The 21,980-nt window shown below is 33.8% G+C and overlaps 1 pseudogene; it reads left to right on the top strand.

Annotated features, from left to right (window-relative positions):
- The first annotated feature begins 6,746 nt into the window (after window positions 1-6,746).
- Window positions 6,747-21,980, top strand: part of LOC109258103 (60S ribosomal protein L11-like) — a 39,021-nt pseudogene continuing 23,787 nt past the window's right edge.

The following is a 21,980-nucleotide window of genomic DNA, read 5'->3' as shown; positions in this document are numbered from 1 at the left end:
TGCTTCTCCTTTTCAATCATCCATCCTGAACTCTGGTCAAGTACTAACATTTTACTGTTCTTATTTTTGCCTTTTTCAGAAAGTTATATTGAAATAATACAGTAAATATACTTTCCAGGCTGGCTTTTTTGATTTAAGAATGTGTCCCTAAGTTTCATTCATATCTTTTCATCTACTATTTTCTATTCATCACACTTGTTCTTTTAATTCTTTCTTCCCTCTCTTTTTCCATCTTCTATGTTGTTAAACATTTTATATGATTCTATTTTTCTCTTCTTTTTTTTAAATTTTTTTATTTAAAAAAATTTTTAATGTTCATTTATTTTTGAGAGAAAGAGACAGAGTGCGAGCAGGGGAGGGGAAGAGAAAGAGGGAGACACAGGATCTGAAGCAGCCTCCAGGCTCTGAGCTGTCAGCACAGAGCCCAACGCAGGGTTCAAGCTCATGAACCATGAGATTATGACCTGACCCAAAGTTCAACATATAACCAACTGAGTCACCCAGGTGCCCTTCTATTTTTCTCTTCTCAACATATCAGTTATGCTTCTTTTTTAAGTTTATTTATTTATTTTTGAGAGAGAGAGAGAGAGAGAGCATGCAAGCAGAGGAAGGTCAGAGAGAGGGAGAGAGAGAATCCTTGCACTGTGGGGCTCCTTCCCATGAACTGGGAGATCATGACCTGAGATGAAACCAAGAGTTGGATGCTTAACCAAATGAGTGACCCAGGCACCACCATGCTTCTTTGTCTTTAATAGTTTCATTGGATGCTCTAGAGCTTGCAGTATACATATACAACTACTCTAAATCTACTTCCAAATAGTACTATACCATTTCATGGTTAGTGCACGTATATTATAAGCAAGTATTCACAATTCCTCCCTCCTTTCCTTTATAAAATTGTTGACATTCATTTCACCATTATCCATACGCTAAATCACACAATTCCTTGTTAATACTCTTTATTTGAATGCTTATGTATTAGATCAATTGGATTAAGAGGTACAAAATTTCAGTTTAAAATTAAATTAAAAAGTCATGAAGATGAAAAAGTACAGCACAGGGAATACAGTTAATAATATCATAATAATATTGTTTGGTGACTGATGGTGACTATAATTCTCATGGTGAGCACTGAATAATATATAGAATTGTGTACACATGAAACAGATATAATATTTCATGCTAATTATACTTCAATAAAAAAGAACAAATACAATACAATAGTTTACCTTCATTTATTCCCATTTAAATTGCTTTTCCTTTATAAAACACTGATTTGATTTTCTGACCTATAGAATTTCCTCCTTCCTGAAGAACTTCCTTTACCATTTTGCACAGGACAAATCTACTGAGGTTAAATTTTTCTCAGTGTTTGTTTGTCTAAGAAAGTCTTTGTCTTTCCTTTGTATTTTAAAGGTAATTTTGCTGGATATAAAATTGTAGGTTGATGGGGTTTTTTTTCACACTTTAAATATTTCTCTGAACTCTTTTCTTAAATGCATGGTTTCTAGAGACTTTCTACTTAATTCTTATCTTTGCACCTCTATAGACAAGGTGTTTTGTTTTTCTGTTTTCTTTGAAGATTTTATGTTTTTGTTTGGTTTTCTGGAATTTGAATATGATATGCCTCGATGTAGATTTTTGGTACTTACACCTGTGTGGTGCTAACTGCACTTCCTGTATCTATAGTTTGGTATAAGTCACTAAGTTTGGAAAATTCTTAGCCATTGTTACTTAACATATTTATCTTCTCTATTCTCTCTTCTATTTTTGATAATTCAAGCACATACAACTTAAATATTTTATACTTTTCCCATAGTATTTAGTTTTTTTAATTATTTTTCTCTGCATTAAGTTTGCTTAAGTTTCTGTTGGAATACGCTCACTGATATTTTTTTCCCACAGCTGTGTTAATTTACTGACAAGCTAATCAGGGCATTCTTCATTCTGTCACAGCATTTTTGATTTTTATCATTTCATTTTGATTCCCTCTTAGAGTGTCCATCTTTCTATTTATATTACACATGTGCTCTTCCAAATTGTTGCCTACCTTTTATATTAAAGTCATAAATACATCAGTCATAGTTTTGTTTGTTTAATTCTGATCATTCCAAAATTTGTGCTATGTCTGTATCTGTTTCTGAGGCTTTCTTTGTGTCTTCAATGTGTGCTATTTCCTGACTTTTATCATTACTTTTGTTGAAAGCTGGATATGATATATCAGGTAATAGGAACGGGGGACAAATATGCTTTTAGTGTGAGGTTTATATTAAACTGGCCAGGAGTTGGGCTGTGTTTAATGTTTGCTGTTATGGTAGGTGTCAGGGGCTTCAAAATTCTCCAGTGCCTTTATTTTTATCTCCTTCATTGTCTTTGTTTTTCCCTAAAAACTTCTTCCTAAATATTGTCTGTGCTTTGCATTATTTCCAGTTATAATTCTGGAGTTATTATATTGGAATTGGGGAAGATAAGTATCCTATAATAATTTTTTTATCAATTCTTAGTCTTTTAGTGAGCCTGTGCTTCTTGGTTGTGATCTTCACAAGTGTTTCTTATCCTTTCCTTTCCTCTCCTTTCCTCTCCTTTCCTCTCCTATCCTCCTCTCTCCTTTCCTTTCCTTTCCTTTCCTTTCCTTTCCTTTCCTTTCTTTTCCTTCCCTTTCCTTTCCTTCCTTTTCCTTTGTTTTGTTTTATTTTTTCCTACCATTTAATGTAATATTGGAAGGCTAGTGAGTGCTTGTGTTAGGTAATTGCACTTCTGCCTATGTGAGATAAGGCTCTGATAAAGTTTTTCACTGGCAGTTAGGTTTTTTCACGGAGTGCATACTATGTATATTTCACAATGGTTGCTTTTCAAAGACAGAAGGTAACTTTTCTAAGTTCTTCAATATGAGAAACTTATAGGTTCCTGAAGCTAAACCGCACGCTCCCCTGCAAAAAATGTGTTAGCCCCAACTAAGACTGAATCACACCAGGAGTTTCTTACTCTCAAAATAGCCCACACTTGGCCTCCAACCATTCATCAAAATATCATTTAAGTGTTCCAACCAGTTTATGGTTCTGGTAGCTTCTGCACCAGATTAGCTGTGTTTCTCTTACATTGCCCATCTTTCCAGATTTCAAGATGGTAGTTTGCTTTGCAACCTCAATTTTCTGACGAATCTAAGAAAAATATTTGATTTTTCAGTTTGCTTAGCTCTTATTTTGTGCTGATAAGACTTCTAGGCTGTTTAAATGTCATAACTGAATGCTATATTTTGATCTCATGAAAATAAAGACAGTACTTGCCGCATAAAAAAAATAGTAATGGTATGGGGAATACATAGATAGTTGCTTCACCTTTGGAAAATTTGGATGCAGCAGTAGAAAATTTAGTTTGGCATCAACATCCAGCTTATTTTTAAGAAACCTCATTCATAGTGAGACAATAACCCCAGTGATCCCACATAATTAATCATTAAAAATCATTCTTATTTCTTAGAATAAATTTATTAGATTAATGTCATATTATTTCCATCTAAGTTTTCTATTTTCTATTTTATTCAGTTAAAATAAATTTAAATAATCTTGAATAATCTCCTCTTTGATGTTTTCTTTTATTGCAATAAAATATTATGTAACTACAAGTGATGCTTGAAAACTCACAGATTAGTTTCCTATATTAATATGTCATTATACCTATCAAAATTGTGATATTAATTATATAAACTTATGACAAATGTTTGTTTTTAAAGATGCAGAAATATGCATACTAGTAAGAATTATGTTAAGACGATATAGAAATATAACAATATGAATATAAGTTCTTCAAAGAAGAATGAAAATATGTTATTTTGAATTATAGTTTGCAAGTTATTTACTTTAAGCATGTTTTGCATGTGATACATATCAATAGTCTTGTCTTTCCACAATCATAAACTTATTCCATATTTTCCTAACAATAAAATTCATGTATTTTAAAATATGTTTAAAACATGAAGATACTAAAAGATTATAAATCAAAAACCAAGATGAATACTATTTTCTCAATTATGGCAGAATTAATCATGAGTTTATAAACACGACACACCAGTCCATTCTTAACTCTTTTAGAACCGTAGAAAACACATGGCATGGGGAAGTTTATATCAAGTTTAATTACGGTAATCAACATTTTCTTTTTTGGTATTCACTTGATTTTCATTGGGGTGATAGAGAATTTTCACACTTATTTAAATGCCCAATGGACTGAAAACAGTTGAGAATCACAGTTTAGAGGAGGGAAGTGATACACCAAAATCCAATAAACTAAGAATGACACTAACTAAAATCCATAAAAGAAAGATTAATATATAAAGATTATATGTATATAAAGCAGCAATAAACACATTTACACACAAAAGGGAGAATTTTTTCAAGTCATGAAATACAGTGTTAATATAACCAACATGCATTGAGCACTTACAGAACAAGAAAAAAGATGAACACCTCAAGGAGTAAGTGGATAAGAGCCATAAACGAACATTTTGTAAAAGAAGTATTGATGGTAAACAAATATAAAAATTGGCATTGGCTTATATAGACAATGAGAGGAATAAAAATTGAAAAAAATAATAGAGTGTTTTTCTCCTCTTACATTGGAATGCTTAACAAAATTTTCAATACCAAGCCTGAATGAGCATGTGGAGAAATAAGTATTTTCATGCACAGATGGATATAAGTCATTATAAACTTCTGGAGGGCAGTGTTGCTATAAATTAGAACATTTCAGATATGTATATTGGTTGACTTACATGCCAAACTTCTAGCAACGATCCTACAGAGTTAATAAAATAATTGCACAAGGGCATGCCATTTTTACCTCTACAACATCTATTATAGTAGCAAAACAAAATAAAGCAAAACCCTAAATATTTTAGGCATCCATTCATAAGGACATTCTGAAATAAAATCAAATGACATATATCCATAGAATTCATGGCTAAAAATTCATGAGAACTGGAACTATGCATTTAAAAAAATTAATGTTTGTCTTATTTTGAGTGACAGAGAGAGAGAGAGAGAGAGAGAGAAAAGAGCACTAGTAGGGGATGGATGGAGAGAGAGGGAAACAGAATCTGAAACAGGCTCCAGGCTCCAAGCTGTCAGCACAGAGCCCTATGCAGGGCTCAAAGTCAGGAGCCATGAGATCATGACCTGAGCTGAAATCAGACACTTAACCAACCAACCAACACCAACCACCCAGGCGCCTCTGGAACTATACATTTTGAAATCAATGCATTAATTAATGTGTTATTTGTTTTGAAATTTGGGAAAGTAACTTAAAATGTTTTAATATTGAAAACATATGTATAGTATGATCTTCTCTTGTGTATATGTATATTTTAATTTGCTCCAATTGTTAAGGCTTTTTGAGCTGCAAACAATGGAGGATCCAACTAAAAGTAAATTATGCCACAAGGTAATGTATTGGATCATATACAATGTAGTCCAAAAGTTTCTGCCTTGGTTTGATCCAGTAGTTTAATAATATTTTAATAAGCCCATATTTTTCCAGTGATTTTATTTTCCCCTTTACTCTTTCAGTTTCATTCTAGAACTTTCTAAAATTTTCATTTTAGGATGGCTGCTACTTGTGATATCAGTGCTACATCCATTTTCTCATGTCTATCAGTGGTTTACAATCGCTCACTATCTTAAAACAAATGAGAAACATTCTTAGAATAGTATCCAGATTAAAGAATTATATATGTACTGTATATGTCCCTCTTGTACTAGTCCCAGGAAATAGAGATGGGGTCACTGTTATATCACCCAAAATTGGAGCTGAGTGTGGTATCAATCTCTTATGGAACATGACTACAGGGGAAAAGGGTAGATTCATTCCCCTAAAAGGGCACTGTGCAACTAGAAACTGATGCTAGGTTAGTAATAAAGATTACATATTACATGTACAATGTGATGATTTTATGCTTACATATATTGCAAAATGATTGTCATAATACTATCAGTCAACACATTCATCATCTTATATCATTACCGTGTGTGTGTGTGTGTGTGTGTGTGCGTATGATGAGGTCATTTAAGATCCACTCTCTTAACAACTTTCAAGTGTATACTACACTATTGCTAATTATAGTCACCATGTTGTACATTAAATCTCCAGAACGTGTTAATCTGGAAGTTTGTACCTTTTAACCAACATCTCCCCATTTCTTTCACAGACCTTGGCAAACCATTAATCTACTCTGTTTCTATGAGATTAACTTCTTTAGATTTCATACATAAGTGAGATCATGCAGTCTTTTTTTCTCTTATTTCACTTAGCATAATGTCCTCAAAGTTCATCCAAGTTGTCACGATGTTCCCTCGTTTTTACAGCTCAATAGTATTCCACTGTACATACACGCCACATTTTCTTTAACCATTTATTCATCAACAGTCACCTAAGTTGTTTCCTCATCCTGGCTATTGTGAATGATGCTGAAGTGAACATGAGGATGCATAGATCTCTTAATTTAATTTTAAAGTATTAATTTTATTGGCAAAATAGAAATGGAACCAAACTTGGTTATTTTTGGTAACCAATTCTGAACTCCTTCATATGTTTAGGAAGTTAACCACTTCACAAAATGTAGTGCTCGAAAGAGTTTGCCTTCAACTACGGAAGCAATAAGGACCAGATGCTTATTTTTTAGGCCTCTCTTGCTTAGCAAGTCACACCCAGATTTCCAGGCTTTGAATTGAAATACTTTAATAAAAAGCAACATGGAGGATGGTGAATCAACTCTGAGTCAGCAGCAGAAGCGACGTCTCATTTCTAGAACTAGCAGTTGTAGTAGAAGCTGCAGTTTCCATTGTCCAATGCTGGTTCTGTCTACGGTGGATCCCAACACAGGTGCTCAGTAGCAGTGGAAGTGATGTGCTCACCCAATGGTTTTGAAGCTTAATTTTTACTTCAGCTGTGATTTTAAGGCCTCTTTTGTTTCCCTCTGTTTTCCAAGCCTGGTTCTCCAGTTTTTCCTGCATCACTGTGAGTATATGAACTGCTTTTGCACTTAAATCTGTTTGAACCAGTGTCTGTTTGCAGTCAAGAACTGTGACAGAGAAAGAACACATTCAGTAAAGTGGAGAAGAGATTTTCTTCAGAGGAATATATTTAGGCTTTACAGATAAGAGATTTGGAAGCATGTGAGCTGGCTCCAGCATAGCGTTGCTTAGAATTGCAAAGATGTCCTTTATGATATCCATAAAATTTAGTAAAATACAGCTTCAAATACTAGCTCTAATTTCTGAAAGGTTCGCAGATATTTTGGTTACTTATGGAGAACATAGCTGTGGGATTAATGAGGAAATTGTCAATTTTCTGAGGAATGATACCATTGGAAAAGCCTGTTCATAGGACAATCATCTGATGTATAAGAAAGGACTGCAGAAACCCCCCAACCATTATAGCAATGTGGCTTTATTCCTAATGGATGTAACCTGATGATATTAGGTGTGATATAATTCAACAATTATGCCTTCAGTCACAACTACCTAGGAAGCTTGGTGATTCTCCACAGCGGGTGTTAAGGTGCCTACATCTCTTCAGCATTGAGAGATTTGTGTCTGTTTTGAAACGCCTAAAGAAGGCTCCACTGAACAGCCAGCTTTCAAATTCTCTGTCTGTAACTACAGTGTCTGAACAAATTATTATTCTGATGAAAAATATGTAGACATGAAAGAAAACCACCCTTGGTAAATACAGAGTGCATAGGTTTGAGAGAGAGAGAGAGAGAGAGAGAGAGAGAGAGAGAGAGACCAATGGCATAACAAAAGTGTAAGTCACATATCTTTAAATTATCAAACAGAAAGTAAATTCTACCATTATAAGTCCGAAGATTTACTTGTTATAGGTTTGCTTTGAGCTAGTTCTCTCAGGTCGGGGGGGTGGGGTGGGGTGTGGGGAATGAAATTTGATGAGAAAAACTTAAAAAGAAGCAAGAATTAGACACTCCAGCAGAAATGTGACACAGTAAATTAGCACTTACTATACGCCAGACACTTCTAAGTGTTTTAAAGTGTGTCTTTTTTTGTATGCTTATTTGTTTTTGAGATAGAGAGAGAGAATGAGAGGGGAAGAGAAGGAGGGAGACACAGAATCGGAAGCAAGCTCCAGGCTCAGCACTGTCAGCACAGAGCTGGCATGGAGCTCAAATTTGTGAACCATGAGATCTTGACCTGAGCCAAAGTCGGACGCCTAACTGACTGAGCCACCTAGGCACTCCTCTTAAGTGTTTTAGACATACTAATTTATTGAATCCTCACAAAATCCTGTGAGATATACAGTTATTATCTTTAATTTCTGGATATTGAATCTGAGGCATAAAGATATTGAGTAGCTTGTCCAAGGACATACAGCTAGTAAAGGAGAGCTGGTATGTAAGTTAGTGATCTAATTCTAGAGTTTACACTTGACCACTATGTGTAGGACCATAGAAAAACACGAAAAATTTGTAGAAAATTAGGATACAGGATGAGCACAGATATAGAAGAGCCATTTTCAAGGCAATTCAATAAGGCATGAGTCAAAGCACATAAATGTGGTGGCCAAAATTCCATGAGAAATTATATAGGTCGCCTTAAAAATGAAGCATAAATACATCACAGAAGGTGTCATTTAGTATATAATGCAGCTAGCTGGTAAAAAACAGTCGGCTCTGGAGTTTCCTATTGAGCATAGCTTCACACAATATAGGAAAAACATCACTGTTACAACACGCAAACAATTGGCATAAGGCAGATTATAAAATACACACACACACACAGTAATTCCAGAAGTGCTACTTGGTGGAATTAGAGTCATAAGAACATGACATAAATGAAGTCATGCTATGGGAACTTTTGTTAATTTATTCGCTAAGTATTGTTGGAGAAACCACTGTGTTTCAAACATTTGAGATTTCTCAGTGAACTAATAAAATAAAAAGCCCTGAATTTGTAGACTTATAGTTTAATAGTTCAATAAGGGACAATAGAGAACCAACAGCATATGTAGTATGCCACAAGGTGATTTTTATGGGGGAAAAATACAGCTAATGGTAAGGGAAACTGGGTATTCCGGGGTTGAGATAATCGTTGGATTTTTTTTTAAAGCACTGTTTGAGCAAATGTTAAAGATGATAGATTTAGCCATAAAAATGACAAAATTTTGTGGCACTTACAGCACCACAAGACCCTACAGCAGGGGAGACTTATGTGTTCAAGGAACAGCAAGACATTCAGTGCAGCAAAGTGATTTGGGGAAGAATACTGGAAATAAACTCTGCAAAATGATGGAGGACTGGGTCATGTAGGGCCTTGTAGGCTATTTATGGACTTAACCGTTTACTCTTAAGTGTATGGGTGACATTGCAGGATTTTGATTAGAAGAGGCATATGATTGGATTAAGATTTTTAAAGGACCATTCTGACAGTTGTGTTGACTAAAGAATGGGGGGTAGGGAGAAGCAAAGATAGAAACAGACATTGCAACTAGGGATTCATTGTACTAGTTTAGGAAAGAGACGATCACGGCTGCGACCAAGGTGATTGTAGTGGATATATACTCAGTAAAAGGGTGCTGGAAAGAGTGATAAATAATATAGGTAGAAAACAAAATAAGTGTGTTATCCTGGAAAACAAGTGAAGAAAGACGTTAAGGAAGAGGGAATGAACAACTGCACCAAATGTTGCTGGTAGCTCAAAGAAAATAAGGTCCAAAAACTGATCATTGGATTCAACAATGTGAGGAACATTGATTTTTGTAATAAAAGCAACTGGTTGGAGTACCAGGAGTGAAAGCTGGAGAATGGATTAAAGACAGTATGGACAAAGATGAATTGAAGATAGCATATGTGGACAACTCTTTTGAGGAGCAAAATCAAATGGTAGCTTATAAAGATATGTGTGATCGATGGGGAACATGGTGGTTCAGTTAACTGAGCATCCAAATCATGATTTTGGCTCAGGTCATGATCCTAACTAAGGTTGTGGAATTGAGCCCTGTGTCGGGATCAACGCTGAGTGTGGAGCCTGCTTAAGATTCTTTTTTTTTCATCTCCCTCAGCCCCTTTCCCCCCACTCTCCTCTCTCTCTTTCTCTAAAACAAAAAAATTAAAAAACTAAAAAAGAAATTTAAGATATGTGTGATCAAAAGAAAGGTGTTTTTTTTCTTTTTTTTTTAATGTAAGAAGTGATTGATCCAGTAAAATATACATTTTGTTGTAGCAGAGAGAAGGAGGAAAAATTGCCAGAGGCAATATTCTTAGGTAAGTGAGGCAGGGTAGATTTAGTGCCATAGAGAAATTACAATGATATAGGATCATGTAGAATTCATCCTTGGTAATAGTCAGAAAGAAAGAATATGCAGTTCTGACAATGAATGGCAGGGAGATATGGCATTGAGAGATGATGGAAGTTCCCATTTAATTGCTTCAAATTCATAATGAAGTAAGAAGGAATGCCCTTAAACTAAAAATACATGCTTCAGCATGTGTGGGTGGTAGTGTTTGCACACATGTATATTTGGGGGCAGAAAAGGGGAAACATAATTTTGGTGGTACATTTTATTAATTTTTGTGAACACATAGTCTGATAGAATAAAAAATTCCTGAGCACTAAAATATGATAGCTTATTTTCCTAGCAATATTAGAACATATGGAAGCCTGGTCCATGAAATGTGAATCAGAGAATGAAAACTTTGTTTGGTAATTTGAAATCCTCAACCTTCAATATGTTTTCGAAACCAGTCCAAGGGAGATTATTTCTACTGTGTTTATAATAACTCAGTTTTGGCTATATTTCAAACTAAATCCAAAATGTTTCATTTGGCTCACTTACATATCAATAATTTTTATAGTTTTTATCACATGTTTTTATGCTATCTATAAAAGTGTGACATATTTCTGTTTGCATCTGGATTTTAGGTAGTATGCGTGTGTGTAGATAAAGAACTGAGAAATCAATAGATTCTGAGCACTTTATGGTAGGGAGTATTATCACTTATGGCAAGCAATCATTATAAAGTTGAAAATGATGAACTGTCCCTATAGTTCAGATTTGCCAACATAAAATCAAATATTCTTGGAAATTATAGAGCTATTAGAAAGTATTGACAGAAACTGATGAAGAAAGCATTCGACCTACCATGATGGGGGTTTGTGTATTTCAATATTGAAAACATTTAAATAATAGACTTTCAGAGTCTTCTTCATTCAATAATATATTCCCATGTATTTGTAACATGCATTTTTAGAAAAGTTATTGATTTCAGTTTACCTATAATCTAAAACTAAATTTATTCAAGAAAAAATATGTCAACACCTTATACACATGAGATACCCAACCATACCAAATCTTCACATTTCTTGATTTTGCGTTAAATAATTTGAGTGTGTGTATGTGCATACATGTGTGTATGTGCATATATAAGTGTCTAAATTACTTTCAATTAGCAACCTGGCACACCGAAATGAGCCTTATTAACGTTAAATGCAGATGGACATTTGACAGGGGCAATTTGAGCTAAAGACAATAAATAATAGATTTGAAAGAATTGTGCTCTTCACCCATTCGTTCAATAAATGAAGAATTATTCATGGGGTACTTAAAGAATACCAGGTCCAGTGACGGGTAGTGGGGGTATTAAAAGGAATAACAACAATCAATCTCTCACCTCAAAGAAAATGCATTCTAACACCAGCAGCCCTAGGCTAAACCAATTTTCCAACTATTTTCTTTAGCTGCAGAATTTCAAATTACTGAATGTGAATGTTCTGCACAGGTCATGCACTCACCAATCTTTTCTTGGCACCACACTGTCTATGCTTTTATACTTAGCCTGACCCAGACATTTATGTAGCTTGTCTAATCTTTATATATACAATTGTACGCTTGTACCTTACAAACAATGGTATTATATATGAATACATGATTGTAGTCATAAATTGTATTTGAGTGCCATGTTACAGTTTGCAGGTCCTATTTGTTTGTAAGTATTAGGGCTTCTGCACACACTAACAATACGTACTCTTTAAATTCAAAGTCAATTGAGAAATGGACACACATGTACAAGAGTGAGACATCAAAGTGAAACTAGATTACAAAAGATGGCTTTATGTTCAATAAGTACAGTTTTCTTTTCTTGAATTAAAATTTACCTTGAGGTCAAAGGAAGCACATCTGGCACCTACAGACCTCTTCTAAAGGTCTTCTTGTTAGATCCTGGGACAGAACACAGACCTAATTGTTCTCATTAAACTCATCATTGAATAAATCATTTCACATCCTTTGGCCATGATGGGGAATAAGGAGTAGGGGCAGGGTCAAAGTTCTCCCCAGCACTGGATATAGAACCTCCTTAGACCTGGGCAAGTGAGCCCCGATTCAGGCCCTGGGCCTTCAGCAGCCTGCTGCTTTGGAAATGTCTACATCCCCTCGGGTTAATAGGACCAACCAGACCACATTGGCTATGGCCCTGCAAATGTAGGGACAACCGTACTACAGAACGGGTCCATGTCTCCCTACTACAGACCAAAGAAGGAATACAAGGAGAGTTAACTTGTGGACAACTGTGTTTTTCTTATATGCTTCTCACAGCAATCTGATGAGGTAGCCAATTTGAACCTAATGTTGCACATGGATACACAGAAATTCAACACTTTCATTGAACCAGTAAGAGCTGTGCAAAGTCACATATCCTTGTGTCAGAGCCGCATTCGATATTTTGATGTGGTCTTTCTATCATAACTCAATTTTAAAAAATAAAAGCTCTGTGTTTAGGTTTTGAGGCAAAACAGAGACCAAATCTTTACTGAAAGAATATTTGCAGTAGATGCAGCATTCTGTGACACTTGCACATAGCTCGGGAGCGATTTTTTTTGTTGCCTTAGTTCATATAACTTCAAATGAATTGTTGTAATGGCAGTTATTCCATACAGTTAAGGAAAGTCAAAAACGGTTTGGAAATCTTATTGACTATTAAAATATTTAAATATATTTAGTTTAATTTAGTGCTGTTTTGTTTTAGTGTAAATAAGATTGAAAATAAGGAGTTGCTTAGTATTCAGTTAACAGATTGATCAATTTGTCCTTTTGGTGTTTTTCAAATCCTGCCTCCTAAGCACCAGCAGCTAAATCTTTAAAGTAGAATAAATGTTTTCAGATTTCTCCAAATGGATCCAGAGATCTCTGTTATAATGTCTAACATAGATTTCCCCCAATCGCATCAAGAGATCTTTCTCTCCCTTTATCTCTGTCTATATATATCTCACTACTGTTGCCCATGAGACATAGGTTTACGATGCTAATATCACTAACAGCAAACAAATTTAGACACCTTTTATAAAGAGCATTGTTTTTTCTATGGTCTATAGTAGACTATGATGTGGTGTCTCACCTTTTTTAAATCCATGTGCCTTTTTGATAAGCCTTAAAATTGAATTGCATACCACGCATGAATACTGTGGCATTTCACAACATATTATGCACTATGACTAAAAGCCAACCAAAGCAGTGTAGGTAATAAAAATACCTTTTATGACCACACATCACAGCAAAATGTTTTTTATGTTCTTGGTGCAGGGAAATCCCCCACCTATCACCCCACACCAAAATTGATTGTCTCAATAGGTACAAACTTTCAGCCTCTACAGTTGAGAATAATTGATATATAGCCACAAGAAGCTTATCATTTATTTTGCTATAGAAAACAAAAATCTCAAACCATACAAGACCATTGTGCAGTCATAATCAAGCTGTATTCCATCTCCTGACTTCCTTTACAGACAGTGGTTTGTGTCCATCTCCCCTACACTTACTGTACTACAGCCACCCTCACATACTTTCTCTTGTGTAAACTGACCAAGCTGATTCCTGCCCTGATCTCAATGCTATTTCTTCTATCTAGAAATATCATGCCTCCAATTTTTGTAGAATAGACTCCTTTCTGTCATTCCCATTTTAGGTGACATATAAACTCCTCAGAGAGGGTTTCTCTGATCATGTGATGGTTTCCCTTAGTATTTTATTTTCTTCTTACAACTTCTCACAGCCTTGGATTTTTCTCTTTGTTTATTGTCTCTTTCAAGCTTCATCCCACTTTAGGGTATAAATACTTTGAGAATACAAGTCTCAAAAGTGTTATTCAATGTTGCAAGCCTTCTCTCTCTTTTTTTTTTTTCAATATATGAAATTTATTGTCAAATTGGTTTCCATACAACACCCAGTGCTCATCCCAAAAGGTGCCCTCCTCAATACCCATCACCCACCCTCCCCCCCTCCCACCACCCATCAACCCTCAGTTTGTTCTCAGTTTTTAAGAGTCTCTTATGCTTTGCAAACCTTCTCTTTAGAACAGTCTGCCACTCAACGAGTACTCCAAGCATATCTGGTGAGAAATGGTGAGGGAAAGAATAAAGAAAAATCGTACAATACAGCCTATGATCATAAAACATTGGTTTCTACATAAATAAATCCATGTGAATATGCTGATGCCTACTATTTTCTTAATGTTTTCTATTATATCACATTTGTTTTCCACAAATCTTATGCAATTGAGATATGCAAATGTATAACCAACAGTGAATAATTTGAAGAATGGGAATGTTTAAGGGATTGTCTTTAAAAATAAACATTCTGGGGCACCTTGGTGTCTCAGTTCGTTAAGCATCTGACTCCCGATTTCGGCTCAGGTCATGATCTCACAGTCCTGAGATTGAGCCCCGCGTCAGGCTCTGAGATGACAGCACACAGCTTGCTTGGAATTCACTCTCCCTTTCTCTTTCTACCCCTCCCCACTGTTTGTGCTCTCTCTCTCCTAAAATAAATATATAAACAGTTAAAATTTTTAAAAAGTAAATATAAAAATATAAACAAACCTTCCATTTGCACCTCCATAGTCTTTTGATCTGCACTGTACCTTCAATTTTCTTTTTGGATATGTTAGTCATTTTGGAATTGCTATTTCCCCAAAAAATTATTAGTGCTAAAATATTTTTGAAAGAACAATATTCTAGAATACTTTCTACTGGCAAGTTTCTATCTTTACACCATCTACTAATATATCTTAAAAATAACTCAATATTAATTTAAAGATATCTTCTGTATTCTATTTTATAATTGTATAATACTCTATTGTGTTGAGGTACCCTACTTTATTTGGCTAACCCCTCAAGCATGAATATTTACCTTTTTTCCATTTTTTAAATAAATGTTTTATTTTACAGCAGTAGATCTAGATTTATAAAAAGATTGCAAAGATAGTATAGAGAGTTCCTATATACCACACACCCAAGTTTTGCTCCTTATTAACATCTCATATTAGTATGTTACATTTGGATTTTAGACATACTTACAAGTGTTGGTGGTGACTCATTTATATTTAAATTTATCTTCTCACATGCAATTTTCTATCTGTATATTCTATGTGGTGGACTGTCTGGTTTTTTGCCCATTTTTAATTAGGTTATCTGTTTTCTTACTGTTCAGTTAAAAAAATGTTTTATATAGTTTGGAACCGAGTCCTTTATCAGATATGTGCTTTACAAATATTTTGTCCCAGTCTGCGGCCTACATTTTCATCCTATTTCCAGTGTCTTTTGCAGATAAGACTCTTTTATTTTATATTTATTAAATTAATAACTTCAATTATTTTTACGTATCATGCTTTTGTTCTTACATATAGTAACTCATGACCAAACCCAAGGTCTCATAAATTTTCCCCTCTTTTATTATAGAAGATTTATAGTTTTGCATTTTATATTTAGGTCTATTTTTTATTTTTATGTGTGTATGAAGGTTGTAAGTTCTGTATACAGTTTCATTTATTTTCATATGCATGTCCAATTTTCCTAGGACTATTTGTTGAAAAGAATGTAATTTCCCCACTGATGTGCCTTTTCTCTTTTTTCAAATACTAGTTTATTGTATTTGTGAGAATATGTTTCTATGTTTTCTATTCTGTTGAATTGATCTATGTGTTTATTTCTTCATCAATAAATATCACAGTCTTGATTACTGTAGTCATATGTTATGTCTTGAAATCAGGTAGTGTAAGTCTTCAACTTTGTTCTTCTTCACTGTTATTTTGTCTATTCTACGTCTTTGTCTCTCCATACAAATCTTATAATCAATTTGTTGATATCTGCAAAATACCTTGTTGAAATTTTTATGGAAAATTCATTGAATGTACTGATTAAGATGGGAAGAAATTCACATCTTAAAAATTATTGAGTCTTCCAATTCATAAACATAGAATGTCTCTCCATTTACTTCAAACTTCTTTGGTTTATTTCATAAGCACTGTATAGTTTTTCATATATAGATTCTCTATGTATTTGGTTAGATTTGTGCTTACTTTTTGAGGCCACAATAAATGGTATTTTCTTTTAATTTTCAATTACAATAATTCATTGATGGTATACAGGAAAATAATTTGTATATTAACTTTGTATCTTAAAACCCTGCTATACCTGCTTATTAGTTCCAGGAATATTCTTCTGACTTTTGGGAAGAAGAGTGATTGTTTCAGAATATCCAATGGGAGGCACCTGGGTGGTTCAGTCAGTTAAGTGTCTGAGTTTGGCTCAGGTCATGGTCTCACGGCTTGTGGGTTTGAGCCCCGTGTTGGGCTCTGTGCTGACAGATCAGACCCTAGAGCCTGCTTCAGATTCTGTGTCTCCCTCTGTCTCTGTCCTCCTCCACTCATGCTCTTTCTCTCTCAAAAATAAATAATAAAACATTAAAAATTTAAAAAAAAAGAATATCCAATGGATATTTTTTAAGGAAGTTTTATTTCTTCTTTTCTAGTCACACACACAAACATATGTATACATACATATACATACATTTCTTTTCCTTGTCTTATTGAAATAGCTGGAACTTTACATACAAGGTTAAATAGTACTGTATTGTAAACAATACATTTATAGAAGAGGATTAATTGGTTAAAGGATAAATGTATATATAGAATTATTAAATATTGCCAGTTCGTGAACAGATGATTTACAAAGAAAGCTATATATTTGGCCTGTAAACATAAGAAAAGAGGCTAGACCTAACTTGTAATACAAGTAATTCAAAACTAAACTGACATACCTTTCATATCTATCAGACTGGAGGGGGGGGACAACAAAACCACAAACAAAACCAAAAATCATGTGATTTAATATCCAGTTGGCAAAGCTTTAAGGAAACAAGCATTCTCATAAAAAATAAAAATAAGTATATAAATAAGAAAATTTAGTAGACTTGGCACACAATGTTTCATTAGTTTCAGGTGTACAAAATAGTGATTTAACAACTTTATATGTCACACTATGCTCACCAAACATTTCCAGACATTTCAGTTAGGACCATTTTGGTCCAACCTCTATAGAGATATATTTGACAATAAGCTTAAATATTTTAGACTTAAATCTTCTCAATTTTCTTTCTGTTTCATTCCAGGATAATCTTCCTAAACTTTTCTCTGATTACTTTATATCTAGTTATTTTAACTTCCACTAACCACTAAGAGTAAAAAGTCATGGAATAAAGAAATACTCATAATATGAGAACTGTGAACTTTCTCTGGAAATTTGTTTTATATAGTGATAGCTTTTGAGTTTATGGGATATCCCTGACCTAATCTTCAGATTCGCTTAGATTTAGGTCTATTGTAATTAAAATGTTGCTGTTTGTGAATGATTTCTTTATCTGTCCTGAAACAGACAAAACCTTGATGGAGCTGCAGCAGAAATTTTTGTCTAAATAGTTGTATCTCAGAATCCCCAGGGTGAATGAACTGACTCTGGGAAGTTTAAATTTATTTGATGGATGTAATTAGTAATATATAGCCTCTGAAAGTTAGGAAAGATTTCTTTCAATTCAGGAATAATTTGACTTCTATCATACTAAAATATAGGATGAGGTGATGGTAAAAATATAAGTTGTGTAACTAAGATTAAACACGTTTGTCACTTCCTAGCTGCATACTCTTAGAAAATATGTTAATCATCCTGAATTTCAGTTTCTTCACTGTAAAAGAGAGAATCACAATTCATTCCTTTAACTCATCAAAAGGTATTCATTTACTGAACAAGCAAGGATAAAAATACCAGGATATTTTGGAAAATTAAATAGTGTGAAAACACACAGCACATTTTCTGGAATATACTAGGCACTCAATAAATGTTCATCTCCTTATTTGTTTCTTTTTAAAACATTATTTAAATTCCAGTTAGTTAACTTACAGCGTAATATTAATTTCAGGTTTACAATATAGTGATTCAACATGTCCATGCAACACCCAGTGCTCATCACAAGTACACTCCTTAATCTTTCCATCACCCATTTCACCCATCCCACCCAACCACCTCCCCTCTGGTAACCAACCATTAGTTTGTTCTCTCTCATTAAGAGTCTGTTTCTTGGGTGCCTGGGTGGCTCAGTCGGTTGAGCATCCAACTTCAGCTCAGGTCACGATCTCGCGGTCCGTGAGTTCGAGCCCCGCGTCGGGCTCTGGGCTGATGGCTCAGAGCCTGGAGCCTGCTTCGGATCCTGTGTCTCCCTCTCTCTCTGCCCCTCCCCCATTCATGCTCTGTCTCTCTCTGTCTCAAAAATAAATAAACATTAAAAAAAAATTAAAAAAAAAAGAGTCTGTTTCTTGGTTTGCCTCTGTGTGTGTGTGTGTGTCTCTCTCTCTCTTTTTGTTTTGTCCTTTTCCTCATTTGCTTTGTTTCTTAAATTCCACATATGAGTGAAATCACATGGTGTTTGTCTTTCTCTGACTGAATTATGTCACTTAGCAAAATACTCCCTAGTTCCATCCATGTCATTGCAAATGGCAAGATTTCCTTCTATTTTACAATTGAGTGATATTCAATTTACAATTGAGTAATATTACAAATGAGTAATACAATTGACTAATATTTATATGTATATATATGTGTGTACATATATATGTATATGTGTATATGTATATGTATATATATATATAAAATCAGTCAATGGACATGTGGGCTATTTCCATAATTTACTCATATATAATTTTAAATTGATTCAGGTCATTTATTTTTGCTTCTCTGCCACCTCGTGGCTTTAATAATATTTTTACATAAAACTTACTCATGCCAAAGTTAAATGACATCTGGTACTCCTAAAATATTGGTAATTGTCTGTTTAAGAGTAACTGATAAATAAAATTATAAATTTATGCACATTCAGACTCATTACCCTTTAGTATGGATGTTTTAAGTGAAGTACAATATTGTATTTCAAATTTTAACTTTCTCAATATTTAAATGAAGATTTTTCCAGTCCAATTTTTTTTACACTGAATATCAAGCAACTTCTAATTTCAATTTTATGATTTTTCCAGTGAGTGTGATTATTTTTTGTGCAAATGTACCCAGAGGAAATGTTTTTTTTTAAATTACGGGTAAGGGGCGCTTGGGCGGCTCAGTCAGTTAAGTGTCCGACTTCGGCTCAGGTCATGATCTCACGGTTGGTGGGTTTGTGCCCCATGTTCAGGCTCCGTGCTGATGGCTCAGAGCCCAGAGCCTACTTCAGATTCTGTGTCTCCCTCTCTCTCTGCCCTTCCCCTGCTCATGCTCTGTCTCTGTCTCAAAAATAAACATTAAAACTTTAAATAAATAAAAAATAATGGGTAAAGAAAAGAGTCATAGCAATACATAGAAAGACCCATTTAAATATATGCAGTGAATTACTCTTTGTACCATTTAATTAACTTAGAATTTCATAAATACTAAAATTGTAACTGCATTCATATGAATGTATTAACCTTCAGGAGTATGTACAGGTGCTTAATTTGTACTTAGCAAGATATAAATATCAAATTAGGTGTCGATTAATTGATTAAAATATCTTAGTTTTTGAGTAGCTATTTTAAATTTGACATTCAATAAACACCTATCAGAAGCAGATGACGTTTGATCCTCATTTCTCCACCTATTTTCAGTCTTAAATTTTATTTACCATTTATTAAACTCCTAATATGTGTCAGGTGCCATCTATTGCTCTCATTCTTCCCTAAGAAACATTTCTCTACTTTTAACTCCTACCAGTTAGGATCAATTCTGCTTCTATAGGTTTATTTCTTCCTTCAGCTAGCCTGAATGAGATAGTCCCAGGAATGTTTCATGTAAATAAAGTTGGCAATTTTTTCTAATATCTTCGACCTTTATTTCTTAGATCCTAATTTATATCTACTTGATTCTAATTTACCTGACTCTATTTCATCATCTTTCTATCACTCAGTGTTAAATTAAATCATCCATTGTGATATATTTCATGATTATATTGGTTTTAATCATTAATAATTAATCACTCGTAACTTTTTTCATGGAAATGATTTGTCAGTGATCCTTTCTTGCTTACTGTAATGATAATTTATCCACTGATATTCCATGGTTAGATGTATAAAACATAAAAAGGTCAGGAAGCTTCTCAGTTTGGTTCAAAATTTATAATTCTTTTCTTAATGAATATTATGTGTTTATATAAGACCTACTGTTTAAATTAAAGGTAATATTATTCAAAGTTAAATGAAGTACTAACATGTATCAAGTGTTCTAGATCTCAAAATGAGACTAAGCATACATTATTCTTCAGATTGATACAAAAACAATTTGGATTAGTTATTTAAACAATACACTTTTATGATATGAATGGAAATAGAATAGTAATAACTCATCACCTAGCCTTTCTCTTCCCAGGAATCCCACATTCTTGTGTTGCTTATACCCCACCTTAATTGCTTATTTATCCAGGTCTCTTGCTCAGTATCAAAAATGCAGTCCTCAGCAGACAAAGGTTAAGATGTGTAAAGTGATTTATTTTTAAATTGGATACCATGGAAATATCTCACATATTATTCAAGAAAACCCATTTCAGTGATGCAATCTTATATTTTGGATGATCTTGATGCACATATTTGAATAAAATACATAGGAGGCACCCATTTAAAACTCTGGTTTATACTGTGGTTATAGCTAACATGACATTGTATCAATTAATCTTCCAACTTCCAAAGTTCCCAACTGCAAATCCACAATCAAAAAAATGCATGTCTGCAACATAATTGGATTCTTCTACAAACACAAGTGTATGCTCATTCCTCTGGGACCAGTTAAAGGTGATTTTTGACTGCTAAAGTCATTTTCTACTCTCCTACTTGGACTAAAGATCACTTAAAATTCTTCTTTATAAATATTGATGGAGCTATTTTTATTATGATCCAATTTAATATTGAAGTATACAACAGGAGTATCTATTGGGGCTAGAATGAAGATATATTTTTGTTACAAAGAATTTACAGAATACAACAGCACACATTCAATCATATTTAGGGAAGTGAGAAAAGGATTACTTAAAGAAATCTTCATAATTACATTTGGCAGTTTCTCTTCAGTTCTATAGTCAAATCTGAAAAATGTTAATTTGCCTAACTTTACTTAGTTTGCTATTAAGCCAATCCTGTTATCTACTCTGTCTAGACAGAAGAATTTAAAGACTTCCCATTCTTAATTTGACACAAGAAATAGAATTTATTAAAAAGTGAGAGTAAAACCATAGAAAGATGATTATATATCTAAGGCATATACAAATAAATATCTTAGCTTTTTCCTTTTTTCAATATTACTAAATGTTGCAAAATTACATAGATTTATAAATATTGGACATTTACAATCTCTTATACATTCCTTTAATAAACAATATTAAAGAATGAAGATATAGGAAAATAGTTGCAGTAGTTATGCTAGAGAAGGATTATTATCCTTAATACATGTGTCCTTGAATTTTTATAACCAGTCACTTTCTTCCCATTAAAAAGTTGAATAAATCTAAAAAAATATATTGGTGGGAGAAAAAAAATTGTCAGCAAACAGCAAAATATGCTTATACCTACCAGAAAACAATCAAGAATAGAGATTTCATGTTATTTTTATCAATCAAATTGACAAAATTTTGTCTTCTAT

This window comes from Panthera pardus, unplaced genomic scaffold (assembly GCF_024362965.1).
Source record: "Panthera pardus isolate Hobbes unplaced genomic scaffold, ASM2436296v1 HiC_scaffold_16, whole genome shotgun sequence".
Classification (NCBI taxonomy): domain Eukaryota; kingdom Metazoa; phylum Chordata; class Mammalia; order Carnivora; family Felidae; genus Panthera; species Panthera pardus.
The sequence above is the reverse complement of the archived record's forward strand: the minus strand, read 5'-3'. Positions and strand labels throughout refer to the sequence as shown.